The following is an 11,424-nucleotide window of genomic DNA, read 5'->3' as shown; positions in this document are numbered from 1 at the left end:
CAGAGAAAGACCTAGGTGATACCGAATGTCTAGCTAGGTTCTGCTCTCAAAAACACTCTAAGGACAGGCATTACTACTGAGAGGCCGGCCTCTCAGAGACCAGAATCCAGGCATGACAGACTCTACACTGCCTCCTAGCTGGCTGCCCCAGTAGTTCAAGTCTGCTTAGTGAAACATAGAAATCAAAGCATTGCTTTTTCAGCAGCTCCACGTGCTAGAGGTAGACCCGTATTGCAAACATGACGTGTATAATATATTTATGTAATGTAATATTTCCGTACTTTCACTTTGTAAGTATGGCCGTATCTCAAAGATTCTGTATGTCGTACCAGGTAGTTCAACTTTTGGAAGCGTCCTGAAAGGCATTCCCAATGCTGGGACGTTCAAGTCAAGGTTTGCTTAGCCAGACTCCGGGAAAACTCTCGTGTCCCTGCACTGACACGGTGTAGAGGCAGCTTAAACCACTTGGTCCAAGAGAATGGGATCCAAAGACGGTGATCTGGAGGCAGGGGCCGACCGCCATAAGCGAGGCACACCCCAGTTCACTGGAAAGCGGCGGCGTGGGTTCCGGAGTAGGGTGCGGGCGCGGGGAGGGGCCTGCGGCGGCCCGCCCTCTCCTCGGGGATGCCGGGATGTTTACCCTCCTGACAGCCGCGGCCGCGGGAGGAGGAGCGGAGTCGGGAGGATGGGCCGCCGCTAGGCTCGCAGTGGTAAGCGCCGGCCGAGCGGGGTGGGAGCCGGCGCCTGCAGCGGCGCGGGCAGAGGAGATCGGTCCGGGATCCCGCAGCCTGCAGCACTGCAGCCCGCGTGGACAGAGCTGTCCCGGCGTCCCGGTGAGTCTGCACGGCCCGGCCGGGTGGGGCCGGTGCTGGGAGCGGGTGGGCCTCTTGGAGCCTCGGGCTCGAGTGCCTCCAAGGTCGGGCCGGGTCGCCTGCAGCTGGCGGAGGGCGGTGCAGGCCACTGGCGGTGGGAGTTCTGCTCCCAGGCGCCGCGACCCCCGGGAAGCTCCGCTGCGGTGGTGGCGGCGGCAACAGGTCTCCCAGCTCAGACAGGAGGAACTCCAGCGAAGACCCGCCTCCGGGCCGAGCTCATTGGTCACCGTGGCTATTTACCGCTCGCGGATTGGTTCAACCGATTCGGCTGCAGCCTAGTTTAGAAAAGTGAAGTTCACCGACCTGAGAGTCGGGGTGGCCAGACAGCAGGATCGGGAACCGATCGGGACCGGTCCCGGACTGGGATGCAGCTATGTATGAGCTAAGTCCCAAAGTGGGCCTTGGTGAAGTTAGAGGGCAGTGGGGGTGTTGCTGAGCAATGCCGGCTGCCTCCGCCTAGTGCTGGAGGCCCTGGAAGCCCCACAGCAGATGCTTTTATGGACTCGTTTTGTACTCTCATAGCCTCTGCCCTAGCTAAATGCTAAGAATATATTTACTTTAGAGTAAATATGTTTGTGCCTTTACAAGCCTGGTGATGAAACCGAATATAGAAAAGACAGTCTAGAGATGAAATGACTTTTTTTTTTTCTTTTTGAGATTGCTGGTCTTAAAAGTTGTAATTAAAGACAATTAGAGGTCCTAGTTTGTGGAGTATTGTTAGGACCACAGTTTAGTTTCTCCTCTAAGGAATCTGCAGTTTCCAGTGGGCACGTTACCTACAGCCGTTCACGACGGTGCGCTTTGATAGGTTGCTTTATAGAACTGTGTGTATTATGAGTCTGTTCTCTGCTGGACGATGGGATGTTGATGTGATCCAAGAGAGGTTTAGTACCCACACTCAAACATCTATAATATGTTTGAGACAACAGGACAAGCTCTGAAAACGGTGAATTAAAAGGCAGTTACGCCTTCATTACTTTTTGTAGCATTTCTTGTTGGTATTCATGGCCGCAGTATTTGGTGACGGCCTGTGCACTTGAGTCAGTTGGCATTCAACCTAAGTAGTTATTTTCATTTCACAGTTATTTAATTTTACACTTGGAGAGATACCATCCATAATTTGTTTTTACATCCCAAACCGTTGCATCCTCTGCTTTGGCTGGGGCGGAGGTGGGGGGGATGTTGGACGTTTGGAAAAAGTTTACTTCTTAGAGGGGCGATAAAGTGGATGGTGGTGGAATGTGTGTGTGTGTGTCGGGGATGAGGGGGGCCTGTGGAGAAAGGAGAAGGGACACTGGGGTGGAGTGGAGGGGAATCCGGGACCCAGTGACCACGCAGTCCTCAGATTCCGCTCTAAGGTGGAAGACCCCGCCCTTCAGAGCACTGACAGCCACCACAGCCAATGGACGGCGAGGACACCCGGCCCGAGCCCAGGAGGGCGGGTACTTCCTATTGCTGCTCTGGGCTGGAAGAGGAGGCCAAGTTTCTGAGGATGTGGGCCTGTGGAAAGAAGGGCCGAGGCTCAGTCTTGTGAAATCAGGGCATAAAAATAGTGGGAGGGGGCTCTGGTTTCCTTTGCACCTTTTGTTACCTTTCAAGATTCGGGCTCAGCTTGAAGTCAGCCCTTCCACCGAAACCATAGTAGATAAGAAACGAACCTGGTCAGCAAATTAAATATAGTCGGTGACTGCCTGGGGCTTTACCCCGAGATCATATGAAACTGAAAACCAAGAACTGCCAGAAGAAAACTCGGTAGACACTCTCATGGCAGGGCAGGGTGGCAGTCTTGCTACCGTTAAGACAACCAGGAGTTTAAGAAGTCAAGACTGCATTTCCAGACAGACAGACCCATTTTGTAATCTGAACTCAAGTTATTTTATCCGGTTAATACCTGTCTCACGTCACTCCTTTCCCACAAACACGCTTTCTTGGCTGGACACCTAGAAGATTTCTCTCCAGTAGTAAAACAGAAGGAAGACGCCGCTGGTAGGATGGCTGCACTGTAGCGGAGGAGGGGAGCAGAGGCCGCAGGGCTGGCATGCCTTTCCTTACTAAATGAAAAACCAGTTTCGAATAAGCTCAAGTGCAGAGCAGTTATACTCCATAAAGATAAGTGCTGCCAGGACGCCTCTCCCACTTCTGGGCTTCTGGTGATCGCAGTGGAAGCCTTTTAACCCTGCCTAACTATAAACATTAAGTAACATTTACAACCCCCCCCCCAAAAAAAAACCCAAAAAACAAACAAACAAAAAAACCCCCAAACCAAAAAAAAAAAAAACCCAAAAAACAAAAACCCAAAAACTGATGTTTTTAAGAAATAGATTTTGTTATTATAAGAATGTGTAGGGTATCTGTTCCCAGTTTCACCTAAGTGTCTTTTCAGATATTTGAGTATTGTGTGGGCAGATACTTCACTTCATAATCTAAACTGCAATGTAGTCCAAACTTAACTATAGTTCTGAAGATGCCTGAATGAAATGGGTGCGAACTATTTACTCTGAGTTGATGTTTATCTGCATTTCTCCAAATACAGCAACGTTTTCTAAGAAACATTTCTTTATACTTTTGAACTTGTTTCAGTTTTATTCTTTCTCTTGCATTTTTTTTATCCATGGAGATTATAGGTGGAATAACATTTGGTTATAGGATTATAACCAAGCATATGCATTTGCGGAATATAAAGGAAGTTTACAATTTAATTGTTTTCTCCTTGACATAGGGTCTCAGTTGGTATCCTTTGCTGGCCTGGAACTGCCTATGTAATCAGCCCAGGGTGGCCTCAAACTCATGACATACTCCTGTCTCAGCATCCCAAGGGTTGAGATTATAGGCATGAGTTACTATTCTTGGTTTAGAGTTTTTAGATTTGCACAACTTATGAGCTGTAAAACTTCTAAACTACAGCTTTGCCATTTGTCAGTCCATAGTGTGATTATCCCTATGGTGTTGCCTATTTCTCAAAATATTTTCTGCTTCTAAAGAAATCAACTTATAGTTCATGTTTTTGGTGAGTGGTGGGAATGCAGACAGATTATTAGCAGCATTCTTTCCTCTTTTGAGCAGGATACATGATTTTTTAAAAACCTTTATTTAAAAACCACCATGTCATACTGTGTCTATACCCTAATAGGCTGAGCTGTACTGGAGTGAATAACTAACCACAGTATTATGCAGACAGTGTACAAATGAGAAAAATGCACTGGCTTGTAGAAATCTACAGAAGTGTGTTTTCTCTGATTAAATGGAAATAGTCCTTTTTGTACATTGCCACAGCTGCTGAGTGGACAGTAGCTAAGGGCTGCTTTCAAGCCCCAGCTGCCTTTGCACCGGCGGCGATTCACAAACTCTAAACAGTCCGGTAATAAGTGTTATCTGCTGGAGCTCCTGCCTTTACGGCTACAGACAATACACATATACGTGGTCATAGCTGTGTTCCAATAAAACTTTATTTATGTGGAAGATAACATCAAAGGCCTACACATGAGTTCTAAGCCATTGAGTTTCTGACAACAGTGCCCTGTCAATGTTTTTATTCTTTGAGTCTGTGTGAGAATTCTAATGAATTCCCTAGAATAATGGCCACTGTGCATTCCCAAAGTTTGCTTGTTGGTGTTCATAAACTGATGAGCCACTAAGGTTACTGTCCTGTTGGGAAGAATAACGGTGCTGGGGTAAAAGTGTTTACTAGACCCCAGCAGATATAGACAAGATTTGAGAGAGAAAATAATCTGCAGGAGGAGACAGAGATGCAGGGGCCAAACAGAAAGAGAAGCCTGGGGAGGGAAAGGGAGGTCTGTCTCTACAGTTATGTTTAGACAGCCTTTGCCTCTGGGGGACCCCAGGCCCATCCTGTGATGTAGGAGCATGTGAGTGTGTGCTGTTTCCTGCTTCCTCTTTAGCAAACGAAGGCAGGAGCCGATACTGGTCATTTGTCTCTATTTTTAACTAGTGACATTGCTAACTGGAGTGAATTGATGTGTTTCATCAATTAGTTTTTATTTTAACTTACTGGATTGCCTGCTCCCATTAGAGGGAATTTGAGGCATATGTGATTTAGTAAGCCTCTTTTTTTTTCCTTCTCCTTTTTAAAGTGGAAAAATTGAGAATAGTACCACATGTCGGTAAGTTGAGGCAGAGTGTTGGGAGTTCTAATGCAGCTTAGACTGCACAGTATCTCAAACAACAACTACATCAGCCACAAAAGAAAACAGAACAAACAGTGCCTCCCCCTGCAAAAACAAAGGAAAGCCAAGTGGACTTAGTCTTCCTAGTGAAAAAGGAAAACTAACTGAGGGCCTGTGGTCAAGGAGCGAGTGGCCGTGGGGACAAGTAAGGCCTCCTCCTGCTCACAGAATGAGTTTCAGGCTGGCTGGGGTGCAGCCCCTGAGAAGCAGTGGAATGCAGTGGAAAATGAAACACCTTACAAATCACACAGTAGAACTTCTTCATCCTAGCAGGAATTTGACTCCATAAGTCCTCAGGGAGGCCGGGTGGAAATAGGGACATTTCAGAGCTTGTGGCCAGTTGCCGTCAGCTACAGGTAACATCTTTATTTGCCCTTCCTGTATGTGTATTCTTTTTTGCTGTGTTTACAACGACGTGAAGAATCCAGGTACAACGCCCTGGTTTGTCACCTTGTCACCGTTGAATGATTTTAGTTTGTTCCGACGATAGCTTTTTCAGCTCACATCAGCTTGCTTTGAATAGCAAATGAAACATCTTTGTAAGGGCAGAATAGTAGGGTCACTGAGTGGGGGTTTCATTTCATCCATGTCTCTATTCATGGAGCTTCCGGGGGAGGGAAACAGTGGGCGGATACTCATGCTGACAGGTTCTATCATCCACCATGGCCCAGCCCTGTCGGAAATAGACGGCTCACTATTCAGCACTTACGGCTTTCTCTCCTGAATTTTTCCCTTTGCTCTGTTATTCCCATATTATAATTTGAGATAGCATTTTAATGAGTTTTTGGTAGTGGAGCTGCAATAAGGAGGAAGTTATACTCTGGGTGCCTCGGAACCATACCCTCCCCATTCCCTTCCCAGAAGTGGAATCAAATGTGAGTTTCTTAGGGCTGCTGTACACACTACTAGATGGCTCAGGAAAGTGTGCACTGCGTTTGTTTTTTTTTTTTCTTTTTATCTCTCCAGTATTGGTAGCAGACTTTTTCTTTACTTGATTAACAAAATATCACTCTAATCTGCCTCTGTCACTTGGTAATGTCACTTTTATATCTATATCTGTGTCTTGTCATATAAAGACATCTTAATGGTCCTATCTTTACGTCCAATCACTTTTTTTAAGCTTGAGAGGTTTATTTTGGCTCACAGTCACAGAGGGTACAGCCCTTTATGTCAGAGGAGTCACTGTGATGGGAGACTTGGCTCTGGTGGTAGGAGTGTGTGATAAAGCTTGTTCATAGCTTGGTGGTGTAGGAAACAGATGTGGGCCCCGCAGCAGGGCCAGGCTTTAACTCTGAAGGTACCCTTCCTCTCCAAGTGACATACTTCTCCTTGGTACACTCGATGTCACGAGGATCCAGTCTCCCCAGCTAGCAACACTGACTGGAGAGGAAGTGTTCAGACACACTAGCCTGTGGCGGGCGTTTCACATTCAAGCTGTAGCGTTCTGCTCTGACATCCATAGGTGAATGGCTGTCTCACAATACAAAATGAATGTATTCAGTCTAACTGAGTCTTAACAGGTCCAACATTGTTTAAAAGCCCAGCGTTTTAGCTATGAGTACCTGTAAAATGAAAAATCCAAGTCATATACATTCAATATACAGTAGCACAAAGTCAATGTCATTCAAAATGGGAGGCATAGGGCATAGCAAGGAAAGGCTCCAAGAGAAACCTAGAGAACATACAACAGATTCTGCTGCTCCTTAGCCAGTGCCTGGGGCCCTTGGTGGCAGCTTCTCAGCACACACACATGGGTTGAGATAGACCCTCTTTCTTGTCTGGCTCTGCCCTTTGCAATACCCATGATTTATCTGGGCTTGAGTCTACATGGTGCCTGCTGCTTTCCTCTGTAGACGCTGTTATGTTCCTGGCATTTCCAACACCCTGGTGTCTCCACTGTGACTTAGACTTCTCTCTTAGGGCTTTATGCTTTGTCCTCTCAGGGTCTCTTCAAAGGACCTCAGCCTGGGACACACTTTACCTCTAGTTTGTGCGCTTAAAATTATGTGACCACATCTGTGCTCCTCAGGAGATTCTTTGCTGTATGAAGAATTCTGAAACTGCTGATGTTTTTGTCCGTAATGGCAGATTTTAAGCTTGTGGAAGGGCTGCGTCTTAGAGATAAAGATGGGCATTGTTTTATACATTTATAATAGGAATGGTATTCTTCTGAAACAGTACAGTGAATGTTCCAGAACCAAGCTTTCCATTTCCCATTATTATCCTATTGTTTCCCCAAGGGGACTTGAAATGTCTAACTTACTAAATCATGTCTTTTCCGAAGTAGCTGGAGGCTGACGAAGTCTGGATTAGACTTCGCATTGAATGTGGGGATCAACTAGAACTCAGAGATACAGGCTTGCTCATCTATGTCGCACTGGATCCCATGTCTCCTGATAGACAACTTAGGCTTTTGTTTCTTCTGTGTTTTCTAATAGTGCTGAAGTGTGTAAGTTTCACAGCTTCTGACAATATGCACTGTGTGCTTTTCACTTCCCTTGAATGACCAAACACGTTGTGTTTTGTTGGTGGCTCTTAAGATTTGCTGATAGACAGGTAACACTGTCCCTTTTCCAGCACCCACGTTAAAACCTTGAGCAGTTCATTCCGTCAGCAGAATGCTAAGGTGTGACCTTGTGAAGTATTTCTGTTGCAGCAAAGAAGAGAAACATTAAAGCTTGGTGTTCCGTCTTTACTTTGAATAGGTTTAAAGGAAAAGAAATGGTCGGGATGGAGGCTTGTCCTAGGGGAGTGTCCATACTTACAGTAGTGGGAAGGACAGGAAAAGTTAGTGTTCCTGGGTAGTCATGGATTGTCGTCCTTCCCACACTGATCTCATACCTTTCTTAGTAAACTTCAGGCATTACTATTTACTATATTGAAAGTTTAATATATCCACTGATCCTTTAGACCTTCTGGTGCCTTTTCTTCTGTGATTCAGACACCAAACAGTTCCTCAGTTACCTTTACCTCTTGAGAAGTGATTTGCTCTTAGAAATTGACTTGGGTTTATTCATTGTCTGTGCTCCCCGTGTGGTAAAAGTTCCTCTTGCTGAGTAGAAATGGATCAGACCAACACTAGGGGATTTTGTGATTTCTTTAAATAGTTTTATCCATTCGTACATCTAAAATACTGTATACATTGAAAAATTTCTATGGCTTTTCAAGATTGTTTTCTGAAGCTTCCGTCCTTAGAGTGCCTGTGTAAGAAATTCTGATTTGATGATCATGAGTTTTGGCATTGGAAGGGCTATTCTGTGCTGGAAACTTGTGTTGTCAATACATCATGCCCGTGACTCAAGCAGGGGTCCCTCAGGCCACCCCCAGAGAGTGCTCTGTTGTAGCATTTTTTCCTTCTGCTTTACTGTGTGTGTGTGTGTGTGTGTAGAGGGCCTTTCCTATTGTACATATCATTTCCAACAGGGGTTTGCAGTATCTCAGCGTTGCTTTCTTCTAGCAACCAGACTCTCTGAGCATATGTAAACAACATCTCAGCTCAGAATATGGATACGTGTTTTGAAATCCCTGTTAGGAACTAACTAGAATCACTAAATAAGGAAGATCAATATTTCTAAATGACAGCTGAAAAAAACAGAGGAACATTTTGTTTCAGGTAAGGTGAGAGAAATGAGCCAACCCTTCAGCCTTAGCTGCATGTTACCTAACCCCCTGCTAGCGTGCTGCTTATGCTGTGTGTTGCTCTGTCTTTCTGTGGCATTGTTCCAGTGTTGGAGTGCACTGTGGAAGCTTACCGCTTTCCTTGCTCCCAGATTGCCTTGTTCTTTTTTCTTTTTCTTTTTTTTGCATAACAGCAAACTTCCTTTGCTTTGTCATGCAGGGTTTTTGCCTCTAGCTCCCTGGGCTGGAGACCTACCTGCATTTTCTCACCTCATTACACAGGGGTTTTCTGTCTTGACTCCCTGGCCATACTGGAAAGCGTTCAGGAACATTAGGATGCATTGCTCACGCCTTCTCCCCTTTTTCCATGACTGCTGTATTTCCACTTGGTGCTCTGATAACATGTGACTGGTACTTGTGTTCCTTCAGACTTCCTCCCTGTCTGTAGACGTGAGACTTTGCATACAAACGTTTCTTTGTCTGAGAACGTCTGTTTGGTCATTTGAAAGCTGCTCAGTGATTTCTGTTTTAAATAGTTACTTTATGATACTACAGCTCTGTTTTTTTGTTTTTGTTTTTGTTTACTACTCTATTCCCATCCCTTGCCCTGATGCTCTATGAGAAGTCCAGGTTCATTTTTGTATCTTCAAATGCCAAATGCAGAGTTTGACAATATAAGCTAACTGAATAGCCGTGGAGTTCAGTTCTCTGGCCTCGGGGAGAGCATTGATAGAATGGGTGTGGACCGATGTATACATGAAGAAACTGAGCTAACAATGCTATAGTGAGTACAGTACAGAGAGCCAGTTACGGAGTGCCAGCCCCTCTGTGTCTGGACCATGATCTTTCACTGTGCAAGCCCTCATTCTGGGGCTCTCCACGAGGTCGGTGATCATGATCAGGGTGGTAGAAGTTCTGCATTTTCTTTCTTGAAAACGATGCAGGGTGTTTTGCATACATATTTTGAGAACATTCAGAAGATGAGCCAGTTTGTTGCAGAGTTTGCTGCTAAAGTCAGTTTCAAATAACGGTGAGCTTTTCTGAAGCCCTATTTGCCAGGGACAGACAGGCCTTTGGAGCCTCCCAGCGTCTTTCAGATGGTTCTGTAATGACATTGCCTTTGTTTCTGTTTTTTCCCCCCCTTTTCTTCTTATTCTTCTATTCCCGAGAAATTTAGCTCGTAGGTGTGTAGCTGAGTGTGCACTGAACTGATGACATTTAAGGAAAGGGCCATAACAGAAGGGAGAAAGAAAATCCCAGGCAGGAGTGGCATTTGGGAGGGATGGGTACAGAGACAGAACCATTGGTGTGAGCTAGGAAAGAAAAGAGACCATGAACAGGGAGGGAACGGCTCAAAAAATAAGAGAAAGCAAGATAGGTGAGTAAGTTATCTGCTGCTTGGTCAGCCCGATTACTGGGGATTATTCTGAAACTGTAGGCGTGTAGTGTGTGTCCTGGTTGGTTAGCGTTCCTCTGGTTTGGAATTATGGTGGCAGACAAAACATTTAGATTTACACGGGCTTGATTATTTATTGTAGAAATAAAAGCTGCTAGGCAGTACCTATTTCTGCTGATTGTTTATAGAAGGATGGAGGACTTTAGTTAATGCCTGGCCCAGAGAACCTGCTCCTGCTCTACCTGGAGCTGCTAAGCTTCTTTGCCAGCTCTCACGATGGGACTTTGCTTGGTGTCCCCACTGTCATATCTAGATTGCACATCGACTCTGTAGGGTTAGGCTCTAGATCGAAGCCAATTCCCAGCTTTCTACTCATACTTCAGCTTTCTGTATAGAAAACGAGAGTAAATTAACCATTAATATTGTATATTATTGCCGGACTCACCTGTTTTCAATGGGGTGTCTGATTCCACCTATACTGACCTCTCTTGTTGGTTTTATTTCTGTACTCCCTTGTCTTAATCATGCCTGACAACTTAAACTTCATTGTTTGAACTGATTCATGCTTTTCTTCCTCATTGCTCGGTCTTTCCGCTCTCACTGTTTTTATGCCTCTTTCCACACCTAACCTACTCGAGCTCAGTTATCAAAGTCATCCTCATCGTTTAAAGCCCTGTTCCATATTAGACAGAAAATTGTGAAGAAGTAATTGTTTCTTTGCCTCTCAGCCTCTGGCGCTTTCTCTCTCATCGTTGATAAGCTGACCCCCCCCCCCCATTGTGATGTGGGAATATCGGTTTCCAGAAGGTGTGAATCATGTCCTATACATATTTGTGTTCCTCCAGAGCCTAGTACCCTTCTTGTCAGAACTGGCCATTAGGGAATGGCAGACACCTGCTTTCCAGAGACTGGAAGCAGCAGGGGGCTTGGGCAAGTTCTAGCAGTGAGAGACCAAATGTCTGGAATAATTGAGCAACTGGTTTCAGGGAAGGTTAGGGTGGATGCCAGGCACAGGTTTCTGCATGTTCAATGGGTGGGTGGGTGGGGGAGAGTGTACCATGTGAAACAGGCGAGAATCGTGTCAGGAGTGTTCCTTGTCAGGACATTCGGGCACCTTGACAGGAAGCAAGCACTTTGTATGTGAGTTCTAAAATATCTCTAGTGGCACCTTTGAGAGGAACTCGGATTAGGTAGATCAGACTGGGGTTTGCTGTGAGGAAGAGTCCCTAACTGACTTGGTGATCAGGTACATTGGAGGCATGAGGAAGAGAGCTTAGAGTGAGGAGGTGCCTGCCATTGGGCCGCGTGTTAGTCAGACAGGACTGTGAGGAGGTGCCTGCCATTGGGCCGCATG

The 11,424-nt window shown here is 45.6% G+C and overlaps 1 protein-coding gene across 1 annotated transcript in view; it reads left to right on the top strand.

Annotated features, from left to right (window-relative positions):
- The first annotated feature begins 650 nt into the window (after positions 1-650).
- The window catches only part of Nek7 (NIMA related kinase 7), a 135,155-nt gene continuing 124,381 nt past the window's right edge, over positions 651-11,424 (top strand). Inside the window, exon 1 of the mRNA XM_005348444.2 lies at positions 651-833. The gene's annotated coding sequence lies outside the window, so the exon portion shown is untranslated. The remainder of the gene's footprint in view (positions 834-11,424) is intronic.

The sequence above is a fragment of the Microtus ochrogaster genome, chromosome 6, assembly GCF_000317375.1.
Source record: "Microtus ochrogaster isolate Prairie Vole_2 chromosome 6, MicOch1.0, whole genome shotgun sequence".
Taxonomy (NCBI): Eukaryota; Metazoa; Chordata; class Mammalia; order Rodentia; family Cricetidae; genus Microtus; species Microtus ochrogaster.
The sequence above is the reverse complement of the archived record's forward strand: the minus strand, read 5'-3'. Positions and strand labels throughout refer to the sequence as shown.